At 44.3% G+C, this 19,620-nt stretch overlaps 1 long non-coding RNA gene across 1 annotated transcript; it reads right to left on the bottom strand.

Moving 5' to 3' along the window:
* Positions 1 to 1,187: 1,187 nt before the first annotated feature.
* Positions 1,188 to 9,221, bottom strand: LOC126939921 (uncharacterized). The gene is made up of 3 exons (XR_007720495.1): positions 9,007 to 9,221; positions 3,999 to 4,152; positions 1,188 to 1,370 (listed from the first exon to the last, which is right to left on the bottom strand). It is a non-coding gene; the product is annotated as an uncharacterized LOC126939921 (long non-coding RNA).
* Positions 9,222 to 19,620: the final 10,399 nt, after the last annotated feature.

Genomic DNA, 19,620 nt, shown 5'->3' with positions numbered 1-19,620 from the left:
CCACAGCGAGACAATGTGGAGAAGTGGAATGCTATGGGAAATGTGGGTACAAAATGGGAAGGCGAAGGGCAGATGAAGCCCAGTTATTTATGTGATTGCAGGATGTTTGCAAAGACACACTCAAAATGCACACAAGTTGGCGTTTCCCCACAAGTGATGGCAGTGAGCCTGGGAAGGGTAATGTCGACATCAGAACCATCTGGCTGTGCCTGCAAATTCAGAAGCCAATCACCATTTCCACCCTCTGAACTCTCACCACCCCAGTCCTACATTTTTATACCAGAGACCCTGAGTCCCCTGGAAGGGGAAATAGTCTCTGTCCCATTTGCTGCCCATAAATAATACCCCACAAAGAGTGCTCACTTTAGAACCTTATCTTGCTTTACAGTTACCTTAAGTGTAAAAGACAGGAGTGGAGAAGAGAAGCACGAGCTGAAAACCTGCAAACTTCTGTGCTGCCCTGGGCTCAAAGGTTTACAAAAGGAAGATCTGTTTTGAGAATATTTTCCTGTTCAAGAAGGGTAGTAGTGGTGATCATCAGAGGCGCCTTGGTGTGTCCTAGGCTTTTATTCCTGGGGTTCACAGGAGTCCACGTAGAGTTCCCCTTCCTGCTCAACTGCTGCCCTCAAGAGCCAGCTAGCCTTGCTCAGGTCATTGCAATCAGGTGCCATAATTATTACTATTTGCAGGTGAGAAGACTGAGTCTTAAAGAGTTTCACCTACGTGCTCAAGATGGTACCTATAGTAAGTGATTGAGAACCAGGGTGAGAGCATGGGCTTCCAGAGCTTGGGTTTTAGCTGCAAGGCCAACCTTCATCCATGGCCGTGCAGGGGGACTATCACTGAGGTGGGGACTCACCAGACCTGTGTGGACATCTTGGTCTTGATGCTCACCTTTCTTCTGATACCAGTGTCCCCATTTTTCTCTGGAAAACCCAGTATCAGTCTTGCCCTGGAGGGCACCTGACCCATGCCTGGCCAGTCAGCACATTCCTCAGGCTGCCCTCTCTAGATTCATGGTTCATGAATCTAGAGAAGTGGCTCATTCTGCTGGACATGGGGGTGTGAGCCCAGGAGCCCGGAGGGAGAACCTGCCTGAGAATTAAACCAATGCGGAGAAGAGCAAAACCCAGAGATGTGTGTCAGGTAGGAAGGCCATGCTAAGCTGAGGTAACAAATAAACACAATTATTGTTATTATTATTATTATTGTGTAGCTTAACATAATAAAGGTTTATTTCTCCCTCACATAAAGTCCAATGTGGGTCAGATGATTTTCCAGGGCAACTCTCTTCTGCTGTTCCTTAACTTGGGGGTTCAGGCGCTCTCCATCTGTAATGAGGCCATCTCAACATGCGGCTTTCAGAGTTCCTGAAGTGGGAAATAGAGACATAATACACTCATTTTATTGGCTAGAAGTTGTCATGTGACTTGCCTAAACTCAAAGGGACAGGGAAATATGGCCGTCCAATGTGACCCAGAAGGTAAGAACTACTTAAGAATGAACCCCAAAGGTCTCCACCACAGATGGAGGCAAATAAAGTAGTTTAAATGATTTAACATGATTTAAATCTCTAGATCAAGCTGTGCCTGAAGGAGTTGTGGTAGTTCTTAAATGAGCCAATGGATTTCTTTTTTTTAAGTCTAGTTTAAGTTTAGCTTTTTTCTCACTTGCAATTGAACAAATCCCACTTGAAAGGAACATGCCTAGTCCTCACTCCCTGGCTGACTCCAGCGTCTCCCTCCTCCCAGTCTAAACACCACCCACTATGGGCTTCTGCCCTTCTACTCACTAAGGAGAACTGCAACACACATAAGCATAAATGTTCTAGATTTTCCTAGGAACCGTCTTTTCAGCTGCTGTGAAGGCCAAACGGTACATGAGAGAGTAAGTCACTTAGGAGAAAATAAAAGTCCATGCTAAAGATAACCTTCCATCTTGCAAATGAGTAGGGTTCCCCTGAAGGAAAGCTAGGACTTCTGTAGAACGCCATAAAGTTAGCTTTCTGAGATACTTTGGAGAAAGTGGCCACATCTGTCCTTAGACTGGCAGCAGCAGCAAGAGTTGGCTTGACCTCCTAGGGACTTTACTTGAAGACTCTGGCTGGAGAGAGAAGACCTGGATTCTGGTTTAATCTTTGCCATTGACCAACTGGCTAACCTTGAGCAAGTCATTTATCCTCCGTGGGCCTCAGTTTCCTCATCTGTAAAGTGAGTATGTTAAAGTAGCCAGGGTCTAATATCCCTGTCTCCTTTATGCCCTAGATTTCTGTAAGATCCCACTTCCACGTGAAGGTGCTCAGAATGTGGCTCAGCAATTGTCCTGCTGGTCACAACCAGCAGGAGTGAGTGTACTGGTTGAAACCCTTCCCAGAACTTCCCATGCAGAGTGGCTGCACACTGTGTACTAGCTGGGTAGACACTGGGTAGACAAAGGATCTCAGAAAGCTAACTTTATGGTGTTCTACAGCAGTCTATCTTTCCTTCAGGGAAATCCCATTCATTTGCAAGGTGGAAGGCTATTTTTAGCATGGACTTTTATTTTATCCTAAGTGACTTACTCTCATGTACCATTTGGCCTTCCCAGTGGCTGAAAATCATATTCGAAGAACATTGGACTGGAAGCCAGGAGACCTAAGCTCACATACCACTTGTTTCATTGCCTTTGACAAGTCCTTTAAATCTCTCTGGACTTAAGTTTCTCCATCTTTCATGTTGGAATGGTGATTTGTGCTTCCTTCAGAAGATCAAACAACCTTCTAGAGGCCTCTTTGGGCTTAGAGTCACGTGACATGGTTTGAGTTATCACTCTGACATCTTCTAGCTATGAGACCTTAAGCAAGTTGTAATCTCCCCGCACCTTAAGGTCTGTAAATAAAAATACCAACCATTAACTTAATTGATGGCTTTCTCTGTGTTTCTCTATAACCTCATGACATAGGTACTATTATCAACTCTATGTTTCAATGTCCTTTAACCTCTCTAAGCTGCAGAGTCACAGAGCAGGTGGCAGACCCATATTCCAACCCAGAGATGTCTGGCCCTAGTCCCTGCTCCACACCACCCTCCCTGCTTCCCTGACATGGACAGTGAATGAGGATGGGTACAGAGAAGCCCCAAATGCTACAGAGGTGTCTCATTCAGGTTTGTATCACCATTCATCCCTAGAAACATAATTAAAATGTAGTATAGTCTCAGAGACCTTGTGATGAGTGAGTGATTAACAGGTGCATAGATGGATAACAAAATAGATAAGTTATAAACGGAAAACAATATGGCGCTATGCAGATGCCCAAATGTATGCGTTGATCCAGGTACCATCACAGCCATTCCATGGGAGTACCAGGGATATGGTGATCAGGTGTGCTTGGGGTTGGGATACGGAAGTGGCCAAGTTGAAGGGGCCCAGACCACCACACACCAGAGGGGCTGGGGTTTCTTCCTCTATTCCTCCACCAGTGGCCCAGAAGGTCCAGACATGTGCCCAGAGTAAGAAAGTCATCTAATTAGAGCTCTGATGCTAAATCGCATGAGGGCCTTCCCTGGAGCTCAGGATAGAGGGTTGGGAATGAGGCATGCAGAGCTGGAGAAAAAGGGCTGTTCACCCATCACTCAGCCATCTGGGTCCCATGCCTGAAATGAAGGGGACTCCTCAGCTCTCTCAGGAAATGTCAGCAGCCAAAACAATGTCTTCCTTCTTGTGTTTTCACTCCTTCTGCATGCCCCTGTGGCCCAAGAATATATAGATTCATCCATCCAATTTTGAGTACTGCTATGTGCCGGATACTGCTCAAAGGGTCTGGGATATCCTTAAATAAAAACAACCAAAAATCCCTGCCCAGGTTCACCTTGTGTCTGATCACAAGAGCAAACCCTGCCCAACCACTGCCAGAATTGGTATCATGGGGAGTCCTCTGCACTGACCATCTGATTATCTTGCCCTGAACAAAGGATCAGAGCACTGTTTAAATGCTGGCATGGGTCCTGGAATGAACTCACATCTCTGGAGAAGACCTTCAACATTGGAGAACCAGCTGGTGCCTTCTTCTAAAAGAAAGGCAGAGGTCTTGAACTTCGTGATTCCTTGCAAATCCCAGTCTAAGCCATTCAGCAGCAGGAAATATGTGCACCTGGTGAGGTCTCCGGCGTGGGTCTGCAAAAAGAAGGAGGCAGGTTGATAGCCAGCAGTTGTCCAAATGAATTCACTCAGTATAAACGCTGGGTACTGACTAAGTCCACGGCCCCTTGCTAGACGCTGAGACAGCCACTGAAGAAATGAGAGGCTGTTCCTACCCTCCATGAACTTCCAAATGAGCTGACAATCAGAGGGGCTGAAGAGGTTAGGAAAGCTGTTTGGTTAGGGGTAAAAAGAGGGATAGGATAGGCAGAGGGAAAAACCAGGACCAGGTTGGATGTAATACTGAGAACATGCACAGCCCAGGTATAGTAGCAGGGAGCTTATATTCATTCACTCACTCATTCGTCCATTTAGTCAATAAATATTTGTTCCATACCTCTTCTATCCCACTCTGCTAAGCTCTGCAAATAACTTGGTGAGCATATCCACATCATTTCTAAACTGATGGTCCCAGTGGGAGAGACAGGCATTCATCAAATAATCACACAATATTTCTTTGAAGGAGAAATACAAGACATATCAAGAGAACCATGTATGTTTTTGTGTGTGTATGCATGCATGCACACATGTGGTGGTTAGAGACTGGTGGTAAGGAGACAGTTTCTGCAAAGGGAACAACTTTTGCAAGATGTCCTGAGATAGATAGGGATCTAGTCCAGTAGGTGGGCTGAAGAGAAGCAAACTAGAGGTGAGGGCAGGAATCAGCAGAGTCCAGGCTGATGGTACGGGTCAAGTCAAAGGTTTTGCTCTCGTCCTAAGGAAACGGCAGCCAATAAAAGGTTTATGCAGCAAACAACTAGGCTGTGATTTGTGCTGGAGAGAAGATGTCATGCTGAGGGGTTGGGAGGTGAATTCACGTTTCCTTCATTTTATGAAGAATTTCCAAAACCTTTGAGCCAGAAAAGTTCATTTTCTGTTCTCTCAGAGGCATTATAGCAGAATGGTTATGAATCCAGGATTTTACGATGAAGATTCCAATCCTACTTTGGATAATCAATAATAAATTATGTCTAAGTCCCATGTTTCTTGTAGGGCTTTTGTGAGCATTTAAATGCAAACATATGTACATGTGAGCAGTATCTCTAGCACTTACAAGCACCCAGCAATTTACAACTATTTTTCTTGGTTCTCCTTGCACCTTGAGTAAAGAGATGCTGAGCTGTATCATAAGTTTCAGTAGAGTTTGACCACTCTTAGGACCATCTTTCACTGAAGAACCTTTGGCCTATTGCTTTCTTGCTGAAGTTTAAATGTTTCCAGTTTCTTTTTGAGAACAGCTGGTCCCAATCTACTAAATAACCCCTTTGCACACTTGAAGACCATTATTAAGATTCCCTTTGGCCATAAACATACGAAGAAGTGTTTAACATATGAAAAAAATGTTTAACCTCACCAGTAATCAAAGAAATTCAAATCAAAACAACAAAATGCAATTTTTGCCTATCAATTTGGTAACTTTTTAAAATGATAGTGCACAGTGCTGGTGAGAGTAGGGTAAGGTGGCAATTTCGTACATTGCTGGTGGGAACATAAATTGGTACAATCTTTCTGGAAAGCAATTTGGCAATATGTTATCAAGACCCTGAAAATTGTCCTTACCCTTTAACCCAGTAATTCCACTTCTGGGAATCTATCTCAAGGAAATAATCAAAGAATCAGACAAAAATTTCTGTTCATGCTGTTTGATATAGCAAACAATATTTTGAATTAGGAATAACCAAAAATTATCTAGAAGTCAAATGATGTCGTGACATATATTAAAAAGTTATTAAAATTCATGTTAACAAGGCATTTTCAAGGACATTTAAAATGGTCACCAAAAACTGTAAAACACAAACATATAGAAGATACAAAACTAAACACAGTAGGATTTTAATTATGTAATTATATATACTTTTATTTTTATATGTGTACAGAGACAGCTAAATGCAAACACAGCAAAATATTAACAGTTCTTACTAGAGGGTGATAGAATTAGGGGTGGCTCTTTATTTTCTACTTTATATATAACCAAAAACTTGTTTAAGAGCTCACATGGCCTTATGTATTTTTCTACGTAGTTCATCATGGTCCCGTTTCTGCCATAGCATCTTGCCCAGAATCGAAACAGTGGACTTTCAGTGGTTACAGTTTTCCTGGAAAGGGCCAGATAGCAGATATTTTAGGCTTTGCAGATCATACAGTCTTTGTTGCAACTTCTCAACTCTATTGTTGTATGGCAAAACCAGCCATAGATAATATGGCAACCAATGGGCATGGCTGTGTTCTAATTATATATATATAATTTATATATTTTTTATATTTATTATATATTATATTATATATTATATATTATATATTATATTATATATTATATATTATATATTATATGTTTATATATTATATATTATATTATATATTATATATGTTTATATATAATATATTATATAATATATTATATATGTTTATATATAATATATTATATAATATATATATATGTTTATATATAATACATATATTATATATAATATATATAATATATATAATATATAAAAAAATATATAAATTATATATATAATTATATTAGAACACAGCCATGCCCATTGGTTGCCATATTATATTACATATAATATAATATATATGTAACATATATATATATTATTAATTATATAATATATATAATATTTTATTAATTATATATGTATTAATATAATATATATTATATATATATATATATATATTGTATTTTACATATATATTTGTATATATAATATGTATGTATTTATAAAATTTATATATTGTCTCTATTTATAAATATTTATATATAATATATATATAATATAATATATTATATATTTTATATAATATATAATATATATTATATATCATATTATATAATATATATATAGGCAGTAAGTCAGTTTTAGCCTTGGTCTTAGTTTGCTGACACCTGGTCTAGATGATTTGAATCTCTCCTGGCCCAAATTATGTATAGTCTCAAACAAGTATAGTTGGGGAGACTTCTAGAAGGGTGGGGTAAGGTTCTTGTCCCCACATTCCTAGTGAGTCAATCAGTCTGAAATGTACTGAGAAGCAATCAGCCAGGGTACTTCTCCCAGGCTTTGTTTATTCACCTGTTTGGGTTTTTTTTTTTCGTTTTTATTATTTCAATAGTTTTGGGGGTATAGATGGCTTTTGGTTACATGGATAAGTTCTTTAGTGGTGATTTCTGAGATTGTAGTGCACCCGCCATCCAAACAGTGTACCCAATATGCAGTATTTTATCCCTAACCCCCTCCCAACCTTCTCCCCACCCCAAGTCCCCAAAGTCCATTATATCACTCATGCCTTTGCATCCTCATAGCTTAAGTCCCACTTATAAATGAGAAAGTACAATATTTGGTTTTCCATTCCTGAGTTACTTCACATAGAATAATGGCCTCCAACTCCATCCAAGTTGGTGCAAAAGACATTATTTCATTCCCGTGTGCCTAAGATAAGAGGATCTTTGGGTCCAGAAGTTCTGGGCTGATCAGGCATCTGCACTAAATTCACCATCAACATGATCAATTTGGTGACCTCCCGAGAGCACGAGACCACCAGGTTGCCTCAGGAGGGGTGAACCGGCCCCGGTGGGAAATCGAACAGGTCACAACTCCCGGGCTGATCTGTATTCGCCTCTTTGTATAGCTCCTCCCTCTTCTTGTGCATCCGCGCCCTCTCCAAGTACCTCTTTTGCCACCACCCACTGCAGCCCTTATCCCGTCTGGTGTAACAGGAGTTGATGACTGAAAGGAGCTGCAGGGACTTGGAACAGTTGGTGGCTAATTCGAGATCTCCCCTCTCTACCAACTGTATGGTAAATGCACCTGATAGCAATAACTTACGCATACCCTGAGAACAACGCTGTATGGCAGATGCACCTGACTGTGTTTTCAGAGTTCCAAGCTAAGGAATCTGGGAGGAGCCAACGCAGAGATTCATTTTTTATCTGTGAGGAACATCAGAATGCCCAGCCCTTCCTGCGGAACATGGGCCATGCAGGGATCAAGGCTCTTTGTTTGGGAGTCCAGTAAAGGTTGCCAGGTGGAGACTGTCAGGGGAAGGGTGCTAAGTGAAAATGTTACATAAACTGCATGCTCTTTGCAAGTAGCTCCTGCCCAGCCCGCCACCACCGGACTCTCTCCCCTGTATGTAAGCCCCCAGCCCATGTCTCATCTGCTGGCTCTGGGTCTCGTCTCCAGCCTCCTGAACCTGGTGCCATCCCCACTGGAGTTGACAGGGGTTCAGCACAATACCAACAATGAGATTTTCAGATTCCTGGGTTTGTGGTTCCATCTTCCTTCTGGCCACTGTGTTCCAGAGGAGGAGAAGGAGAGAGACAAAGGATGAACTGTAATGTGCTGCATCCCAGGCATTGCTCCGAGGGGTCCATAAGATGGTTTTTTGGTGGGGAAAGTTTTGTATTAGACAAATAGAACCCTCACAGCAAGGATGCACCATAAACTTATGTAAACAATAAGTATATGTGTATGATACAAAGCTTTGGAAGTTCCGTTGTTGAGAGTAGAGTCTTATATCACTCACCTTAATACATGCACAGGTCATTACCCGGTATAGGTAGGGAGCCTTTCTGCCTTCTCCACCTTTGCTTTCCTGCTCCAATTCTTTTTGTACGTTTCCAATAAAGTCCCCTTGTTTAAACCATTTTAGACATTGGGGCCTTGTCCAGGAGGCAGAAATGACATCTCAGAGCAGCCCATATATCAGATGGTGAGTGAGGGAGTTATAGGATGACAGTGGCATTCCAAGGGCCTCTACTTCTTTGTCACTTTTCCGTACAAACACATCAAATGCACAGTTAAGAACCACCAAGTGAAAATGACTCACGTGGCAAGAAAAGTCATTCATTCAAGGGTCCTCCCAATGACCTCTTCTGGCTTTCGGGTTTGATTCCCCTGACTGGTTTTATCTCACTGTCATATTTTCTATTGCACCCAAGAGGCAGGCACTGGCGATGGTCAACTTTCCTTAGGGACGCAGCCATCCTGTTAGTTAAACAGTGATGAGGAAAGAGAAGAGAACAAGGAGATTTTGCATCTTAAAAATTGAAAGTTCCAATAGGTCATTTTGCTTAAAAAGAAATCTCTCACACCATAACCAAGGCAGAAAATATTTATACCCAACCCTCACCTCCACCTACAATCTCTGTTAGGCAGCTGCTCTATGACTTACTTTTCTGCTCAATATTGACCTCAATTGATATTTTACTCTAATTTCCCCTGAATAGAAATGTTTGGGGATTGTTTTGCTGGAAGAAGAGCACGTTGAGAGCCCATTGTGAATTTCACTGTCCCGTGCCATCTTTTTATGAAATCTTGTTCAATAAACAATCATTAGGGGCAACACGGTGGATGGGAAGGCCATAGGATTAGAAGTCATTCATGATCCCACATGGTAGGCATTTTCTCAGTAGAAGACAAGATTCAGTTTGAAAAGCATTTCTGTCACTCCCCAACTATGTGGATTACTTCATCTCTCCAGGCTTATCTTTCTTCTATTTGAAGGAAGAATGGATGGCCAGGCACGGTGGCTCAAGTCTGTAATCCCCACACTTTGGGAGGCTGAGGTTGGCGGATTGCCTGAGGTCAAGAGTTCGAGACCAGCCTGACCAACATGGTGAAACCCTGTCTCTACTAAAAATACATAGATTAGCTGGGCGTTGTGGCAGATGTCTGTAATCCCAGCTACTCAGGAGGCTGAGGCAGGAGAATCTCTTCAACCTGGGAGGCAGAGGTTGCAGTGAGCCGAGATCACACCACTGCACTCCAGCCTGGGCGCAGAGCGAGACTCCGCCGCAAACAAAACAAAAGAACACAAAAAAATAACAAAAAAATAAATAAAAGGAGCAGGGTGGGAGTGGGAAGCATATATATGATCTCCATCATGCAGGGCTGTGAAGCTGGAACAGGGGCCATGTGATCACTCAGCACAGGGAAGGTGCTTAGAACATTCCATCCCCACTTCATTCGTGAAGCAAGAAACCATGCTAATAGCTCTCAGAGTTGCAGAGAAGGATGTTACCCAGCCCTGTCCCCCAAGCGCTGGGTCTTCAGGGAAAACATCTGTGTACACAGATAACTCAGAATATTGGGTACATTGTGAAAGGTGCTGCCAGAACAGAGAAGAGTAAAAAAATTCATTCAAACAGCCGGTATTAGTAAAGACTTCAGGGAAGAGGTGGCATGTGAGCTGAGCCTTGACCTTGGATGGAGATACAGCCGGGGCTTCTGGGAGGGAACCATGAGAGCACAGGCTGAAGACAGGAGGGGACAAAGCATTTCAGGAAATGATGAAGCATTAAGGACCGTCAGGTGCAGAGAGAGCCCAGAGTGAGTGAGGTTCAACCCACTGAATTTCAACCCACTGAATTTGCCTCTGCCCCACTGCTCTGGTGCAATGGAACTTTCAAATGTCTTACTCATCATCCTCTTCCAACCTACTCATTCTTGCAGGAGTGTCTGGCTCTGTTGATCTGGGCAGTCATCCCCAAACCTTCTCCACAGGTGTCCATGAGCCTGTTTCTCCCTGAATCTTCTTTTCTTTTGTGCAAGTCTCAGTATCATCTCAGTGTGCCCCCAGTGTCATCTTTTTGACCCTCTCCCTGGGTGGTCTCACACCCTCCTCAAAGAACTGAAGGAGGCCAGATTATGACAGAGCCACAGATGCAGTGCTGAGATTACATGGTTTCTTTTTTGTTTTGTTTTGTTTTGTTTTGACTCAGTCTCATTCTGTTGCCCAGGCAGGAGTGGTGCAACCGTAGCTCACTGCAGCCTCCACCTCCTGGGCTCAAGTCGTCCTCCTGCCTCAGCCTCCTGAGCATAGGCATGTACCAACATGCCGGGATAAGCTTTTTTATTTTTATAGAGACAGAGGTCTCACTATATTGCCCAAGCTGGTCTCAAACTCCTGGCCTCAAATGATCCTCCTGCCTCGGCTTTCCCAAATCACTGGAATTACAAACATGAGCAAGATTACATGTTATCATGGGGGAGGGGCACATAAGATTCTCAGATCAGGAAATGACATAATCAGAACGTCATTTTAACACAGTGAACGCACATCTCTGTCTGCCCAGGATAATCCCCTGGCATAATTATCAATGGAATCCCCATTCACTCATAAAAGCACTTTCATTTAGATGAAAAATTACATGATCACTCTCAGTTTAGATTACCCTGCTGTCCATGGGACACAGAAACCAGGGGCAAAAGGAGGCTGGACCAAAGAGAGCCATTCAGAGGCCATATCAACTATCCAAGCAGGAGGCAGGGACTTCCAAAGGCAGAGAACTCATGGGAAGGCAAAGTACTAGATCAAAGGACAAATTTGAAGGTAGGTTCAACAAGACCAATGATTACAGGATGAGTGATGGAGAAAAAAATAAGCAGACCCACTAGATGACTGACAGTTTAGTATCAGATATAGGGACTGGACGGGCTGAGAGGGATATTCTTGCGTAAGAGGGCAAGGAGCTGGCAATGAGAATCTGGAGCACAGCAGAGGCCAGAGCTGGAGATGTGAATTTGGCAGATGGCAGAATCCTGGGAACAATCATGGCTGAAGAGGGACGGTGTGAGACCATCCAGAGAAAGGGTCAAAAAGATGACACTGGGGGCACACTGAGATGATACTGAGACTTGTGCAAAAGAAAAGAAGATTCAGGGAGAAACAGGCTCATGGACACCTGTGGAGAAGAAGGTTTGGGGATGACTGCCCGGATCAACAGAGCCAGACGCTCCTGCAGGAATGAGTAGGTTGGAAGAGGACGATGAGAAAGACCTTTGAAAGTTCCATTGCACCAGAGCAGTGGGGCAGAGGCAAATTCAGTGGGTTGAAGAGGGAGTGGGCGGTAAGGAAGTGGTGTCAATAAGCACAGATGATTCTTTGGATAAATCTGTTAGTGTAAGGAAGGAAAGAGATGAGACTGTGGTTTGAGGGAATAATTTTTAAAAAATAGGGGGGCAGGGAAGCATTTGGGAAGTTAAATGTGAAACCTGAACATATTTGAACACCAAGGAGACACTGGCAAGAAGGAGGGGGTGTAAAGGTGCTGGAGATAACCATGTGGAGTAAGGTAGGAACAGATGGTTTCTGTTCCAGTGGGGAGGCCAGCCTTAGACAAGAGGTAGGACTCTGGAAGAAAGTGAGGCTGCACTTGGACGGAGTGAATGCTACAGGTGGTGGTGGCTATAGTAGCAGTATTATAACAACAATCATTAGTAGTAGTAACAATGAATGGTTAATCTAACTTTTTGTTTACGTGTAAGTTCTCTGCACTGTTTAATCCTCACAACAGCCCCATTTTATATGTGAGGAAACTGAGCCCAAGAGAGGTTAATTAAATTGCCCATAAACCACTATAAAAAATGCCAGAAGGTAGATTGAAACCCAGGTCTTTCCAATGGCATAGCCAGACTTGTAGGCCACTTGGAGTCAGTATAGACCAATGGCTCAGTCCTTTCAGTGAGCTGGAGGTGAAGTCATCTTCTGTGAATGATGGGGGTGGATGTGGAGGCCTGAGGAAGGAGGAGAAGAGTTGAAACAGCTGCTGGGAAGAATGTAGTAGGGATGAGCCAGAGAAGAGAGAGGGCATGGACAGCTTCCCAGGGGCACTGATAGTAGATTCCATCTTGTTCTTATCACCCGCATTCCCAGTCCCATTTCCTACCAGGGGCATGCACCCCACATTCTTCTCATTTATTTTGTGTCCTCTCTCCTCTAATCCCTCCATCAAAGGAAATAAGAGCCATGTGGCCCAAATGGAATGGGTCAGATTCTTCCCACTGCTGGAGGACTTGGTGATGGCCAGTGGGTAGAGCTGGGGAGGTGGTCCTCAGAGCCTTTGTCCTACCAAGGACACCCTCAGCCTAAAAGGTTTAGGGAAGCAGGGCATTCACCAGGCAACAGGGATTGCGGATGGAGTGTCTGGGAGCTGTGCCTCTGTGTTTAGAGGCCCAGCGTTGCTGTTTCTGACTTAGCCTCCCAAGTTGCCTGGGCCCAGCCAATAGCAGAAGAGAGCTGGAGCCAAAGTACTGATCCCAGGTGAACTAGCCATCTTCTATTCCATTAACAAGCCTATCCATCCCATATGACCTCTTTCTACGGGAGATCTATCAATTTTAGTTAACAGTCAGTGAAGAGGACACCATTTGATCCCAGAGCTTAAACCCATACCTCTGATTCACTGGTTTGACCACTTAGAAAATAGTAGCAGGATCAAATAGGCTGAGCCTCCCTCTTTGGACAGAACTTCACTGAATTAGGAAATGGAAGGTGCTAGCCTTGGAGACAAGCTTAAAGATATATTACTGCTTGTCAGATGTGGACCACCACTTAAAAAAAACCACTAAGCCACTGGTCAAATTGATAAAATCCATACAGGACCCGAATCTAGAAAACATGGGGCTCAACTCTAATTTCCATAAAAGTGACCAACAGGACCAGGGAATTGGCATTGAATTCTCAATGTGTACTGACTTTCAGCCTCCAAATGTCATGTTTAACACACGGGGACTCAGGATACGACATCTGTGGGCTGGCAGGTTCTAGAAGCATTTATTGGAATCTTCTCAGGACTCTTTTCCACAGTGCTAGAAAGTCAATTGTAAGAGAGTAATCACAACGAATTCTTAATAATTGAGAAAAAGCACGGGGAAAATGATCACATCTGTTCAGACTAAAATGGAATTGTTTGAGGGAATGCAAGCAGGCAACGCTCTAATCTACATTTAAGGCAACTATATTTGTAAGATTGGGGACAAGGAAGAGGAGAGAAGCAGCTCTTGAGAGACAAGTCCTAAATCTGTATATCCAGCATCCATGGGTGAATATTTGGGAAGCAGTGATTTGTGTGTGCATGTGGGTGGGTGTGTGTGTATACACATGCACACATATAAGCACACACATTCTCACACACTCACACCCACAGACACTCCAGGTTTCTGAAGAGTTGTGTACCATTACCCAGCTCGAGTTGAAATGAACCCCGTGCCTCCCTGTAGCCCGTTTTGAGTGGTATTCTCCTACCATGGGCAGGAGAGTCTCCTGCAAACCCTGGCCACAGCGTCCTCAGTCCAACTCTCCAACAGATTACCATCCTTCCCTTAAGTCTCCCTGAAAAGCAGCCCAGGGGCAACAAATCCCTCCCTCTTCCACCAGTTCCAACATTTCTCTAATGAATGCAGGAGAAAATTAATTACAGAGGGATTTTCAAGACCTCAGTATCTAATGACCAGCCCCAGCGCCCCCTCCCTCCAGCTTCTTTGAGGCTCCTCATTGGCCCTGCCCAGCCCTGCCCTCCTCCCCTCCACCCTCCCCCTCCCCTCCCTTCCCAGAACCCAGGAACAATACCGCAGGCTAATTAGGCAGGGAAAGAGTTTCTTGGCAAAAGGGGCTGAGTGCTAGGTCAGTACCTTGAACAACCCAGAAGAAAAACAAAACAGCATTAAAAGAAAAAGAAAGGGAGGGGGGACCTGTTAATCCCAAGTGCATTTCCGCCAAATATTCTCCTTTTCAAGTGTTTTCTTCCTGGTAAACAAAGTTCTGTGGCTGGCTTTGGAGATTTTAGGACTCGGTTGCTTAGTAATATTGGGGAAAACACGAAGTCCCCACCTCAGCCCCATTTTGTGCCTCTTCTCCCTCGCTCACTGCACTGAGGGGTGGTGACACATTCCCACATTGTGAGGGACAGCCCGTTTGTGAAGAAGAGCTGAGCTTTCTTTTCTTTTCTTCTTTTCACGTCTAACAGCTTCCCGAAGCTCGGCAAAGAACAGAGATTTCTGCTCCCAAGTTTGGTGAATCTACACCAGCGCTGTCCAGCAGAACTCTCTGTGATGAGGGAACTGTCCTATATCTGAACTGTCCTATATCTGTGCTGTCCAATATGGTGATCACTAACCACACAGGGCCACTGGGCACTTGAAATATGGTTTGCACAAATGAGCAACTGAGTGTTAAATGTTATTTCATGTTGATTAATCGAAATTGAAAGAGCCACAGAGAACTTGTGGCTTGGAGAGCCACAGCTCCTGTCAAAACCTCTGTGGGCCGAGAGCAACCAAGGGCACAGCAGTAGCGTCTGGGTGGCTCGGTGACATTTACGAGGGACAGAGGATGGGATGGTATAAGGAACACAAACGAAGGTCCTGATTTCACTGCAGCCCTATCTTCTCTTTTCTGTGCCCTTGGGCATCGCTTAAATAGATCCTCAGTCCCCTCTTCTTTAACGTTAGAGACAATCACAAGAGTGTACCTCACGGTTGTTTTGAAGCAGGGGCAATGGAAGCTGAGTCTGCTACTGACCCCTTCCACCAGAGAATAACAAACACAGGCAGACCTGGCGCTCTGCCTTCCTGCCTACTCTCCAGTCTCATCTCCTGCCCTTCCTTGGCTGGCATTTTTTGCTCCCAGAATTCCATGCACTTTCAATCTTGGCATATTTGCCTCTCTCATGCCTTCTGTGTGGAATCCCTGCCCTTCTGGTTGCTTTGCCGTGGCCAAGAAGATTCCTGATCAATCTCAAGGGACCTAAAGAACAGGGAATCTTCTGAGCTCTGAGCTAGAAAGCCTGCTTTCCCTCTCTTGTTAGCCCATCTTCCCCTCTCCTGTCATCCCATCTTCCCCCTCCAGTCATCCCATCTTCCCCCTCCTGTCATCCCATCTTCCCCTCTCCTGTCATCCCATCTTCCCCTCTCCAGTCATCCCATCTTCCCCTCTCCAGTCATCCCATCTTCCCCCTCCAGTCATCCCATCTTCCCCTCTCTCGTCATCCTATCTTCCCCTCTCTTGTTATCCCATGTTCCTCTCTTGTCATATTTCTTTTTCTCTCTTTCGCTCCCCTTCTCTTTCCAATATGGCTGCCACTAGCCCACGTGGCAACTGAGCAATTGAAGTGTCACTGGTACAACTGAGCACTGAATTTTTAATTTGAGTTTACTTCATTGAAGTTGAAATAGCCACATATGGCAAGCTCTTGCCTGCTCGCTTCCTCGCTCTCTTGCACGCACACACACCCCACATGTTGTAGCTGGGCTACACACCCCTCTCCAGCCTCTTCCTTCTGAACATGTGTGCCCCTGAACTTACCTACAATCTAGTGTTGAAGCAACCTCTTAAGAAATCTACCATCCCGTTAGAAAGCGAGCAATTAGACAAGACACATCCTGTGTTCCACTCTGTCTTGCTTTGTTTTTCGTCTATGTCCCAGCATTCAGTGCAGCACCCAGTACATAGTAACTTCTCAATGGATATTTCCCATCCATGGAAAAGAAGTTGTTCGTCAGTCTACACCCTGTATCACGGGTCAGCAAACTACGGCCCACAGGCCAAATCCAGCCCACTGCCCACTTTTTCATGGCCCTCTAACTAAAAAGCGTTCTTTTATTTTAAAATGATTATATAAGTACCTCCCTAATAGCCTTAACTTTGCCTCTTGGCCTACAAAGCCTAGGATTTTTTTGCTTTCTGGCCCTTTAAGAAGAAGTTTGCCAATCTCTGGTCTGGATCCCAAGAACAGCTGCTAATAGGGCTTGGTGTAGCCTGTGGTTTGAGACAGGGATAAATGGGGTCTGGGGAGGGGTGTAGAGAGAGGGGCCCACTCCTGAGACAGTCCCAGCCAAGCTGAGCCCACAGGTACCTGGCTAAGTCTGCAAGAGCTGGTCCTCAGGGACACTGCCAGCCAGGACAGCACAGATGGGCACACCTCGTGCTTCCTCCTCCCTCTCTCGACCTCCTTTGCCACACTGCAAACACCTCGGGGACGAGGGCTTAGGGGACCTACGATGTGACCTTCTAAGAACGTTCTGCCGTGCCCACACTCGAGCCATGGCAAATGGAAGATGGGATTTTCCGGATTCTGTTTTGTGGTTTGACTGCACGAAGTAGCCGTTTCCATTCAAAGCAAAGCCCCTAAGCATATTTTTAACAGCAATGGAGAGGTCTTCCAAAGAGACAAGCATAGGGGCTTGGAAGCAATTTGGCAGGCAGGAAGCAGTCTGTCCTTCCCTTTCCTGCTAAAACATGAACCGAGGTTTCTAAGAACCAAAGCAAAGATTGCTCCAGGCCCCGACCTGTTGCTCACCACATCAAGGTGAGCAACAAGATCCTGAAAGGTTACCGTCTCTGTCCTATGCTCCTCAACACCCTCTATACCTGGCCCGTGTCTTCCTAATCTCCCCCCCAGAAACAAATTGTCAATCATCTCTCCAAACATCACCGGCATCTGGGAATGTCTCCTGCCCCACTCACTCCCCTTCTGGTTCACCCTTCCAAACAGAGACGGGCTGAGCACACCCAACGTGCTAAATATTTCCCTGCTGCAGAATCTATTTTGCTGCTGCGGCTGCTGCTTGGCAGCAAAAAGACAGGAAGCTATTTAGATATATTATCTTCCTTTTCAGGAAGTTGAGAGGAACTTTTCTATTGCAGTTCACACAAACATTCCGTCTAATGGTCATTTAGTCATGCCGGCTCATTAGGTCACCAGTGAGGAATGCCCAGGCTGATTAAACATCATTCCAGCTTCTCTACTCGCTGCCCCAGGTCCTCGGGAGAAAACAGAGCTTCCCTGGCCTGGTGGTGACCAAGACAAGGAGCCCATCCTGAAAGCCACAGGGGCTCACTGCCAACCTCACAGCCCCTCCCCAGCTCCCACACAGAGCACTTCTTACTTTTAAGGGGGGCTGATGTCTTTATAAAGAAATGTGTATGGCACTGAGTAGGAAGGTGGACCCCATGAATACCTCTGGTCAGATAATGCTGTCCTTTAAGGGAGATCAAAGAGGGCCCTTGGCAGAAGGCCCTGAGAATGCTGTTACCGAAAAATGCAAGACAGACCCATGATAGGTCACAGAGATGAATTCATAGCTAGAACACAAGCTTGGTGCAGAATGCAGCAACCAACTATGAGTGAGTGGTGGTTATGCACTAGACATATTCCAAGTATTTTATGTGTATTCACTCATTTAAGGCTTGAACAACTCAACAAGGTAGGAATCATGAGGAAATTGGCCCAGAAAGTCAAATACAGTATTTCTGCTTAAGGTTGCACACACAGTGGATCTAGTCTGTGCTCTGCATTAGGCCTTTCTGCAGTGATAGATATGTCCCACGTCTGTGCTTTCCAGTGGGGTCACCACTGGCCACACGTGGCTATTAAGTCCTTGAAAAGTCACTGGTGTGACTGATGAAGTGAATTTTAAATTTTATTTAACTGTAATGTATTTAAATTTACATGGTGCATGTGGCTAGCGGTTACCATATTAGACCCCCCAGATCTAGGTGGTCTGGCTCCAGAATCCACACCCTTAAACCTTGGACTGTCCTGTCTTTCAAATCAATTAAGAGAATATGGAACTACTTACTGGGAGAATAATTAAACTCTAAAGGTGGAAGTTAGGTAGAGTTTCATCAATATCTTAAAGGACAAGAACATGTGAGAAATTAGACTAGGAAAGAGAGAAACGCTAGCTTAAATTAAATGGTAGGCATTCAGGTCAGGCGTTTGGGAGGCTATATCTATAAAAGGAAGAAGGTAAAATACCAACATGGCTTGTCAAGAGAAGAAGTGGCTTTCCTCTTGTTTAACCAATAAATTCTATTGAGCTCCTACTACGTGACCTTACTGAGTCTTTCTCTCTAGAGTCATGTGGCCTGGGTGGGAAGCCAGGTGTGATCCACTAAACAATGCCAGGCTGCATGGGCCAGAATGGATGGCAGGACTAAAGTCTGTTTATTTTGTTGGTATTCCAGTTAGCCGTTCATCTGTAAAGGTAGGAGTGATCAAGGAAGTCTTCATGGAGGAGAAGGCATTTAAGCTGGAATTTGAAAGAAATGGCTTGAATTCGAAAAGTGGGACAGTGGAAAGGATGATTACAACGGCATACTTGGAAGGAAACATGAACTGTTCTTGGTGACTCTTGGAGACTGACATACAGAGAATAATCAAAAATGACCTTACATGTTTTGGCTTGGATAAAAATAGTGGTTCTTGGGGCAAACACAGGAACTTTAGGGGGTGGTAGGAGACAGTTTCAGAAATTATGACTTTGGTTTTGGGCATGTGGATTCTAAGGTGACAGATTGTGGAAATCTTGGATTAATATCCACTTTTCAGTTTAGATGGGAGGAGGGTGGATTAGAAGGCTGCCCGAGATCACCTCCATTCCTGGCACTCAGAGAAGTTGCATTTCTTTTAAAGCCAAGAAATTAGGCCACGGGCAGAAAGAAGAGGAGCCACAGGACTCCAGAGAGGTTCACGTCACCACCCCACAGGGGACAAACGCATACCTTGTTTTCTGAGTTGACAGACATCCGGTTACTTCATCTTGGAAGTTACATTCATCTGCCCTTTGGAACATCCTGCCCAATGACCGATTTTTTAAAATAACTTCTTTTCCCTGATTATATTTGTAATACCTACTCACTGCAAAACATTTGAGAAAG

Source organism: Macaca thibetana, chromosome 16 (genome assembly GCF_024542745.1).
Source record: "Macaca thibetana thibetana isolate TM-01 chromosome 16, ASM2454274v1, whole genome shotgun sequence".
Lineage (NCBI taxonomy): Eukaryota > Metazoa > Chordata > Mammalia > Primates > Cercopithecidae > Macaca > Macaca thibetana.
Note: the sequence above shows the minus strand (reverse complement) of the source record. Positions and strands in the feature narration are given on the sequence as shown.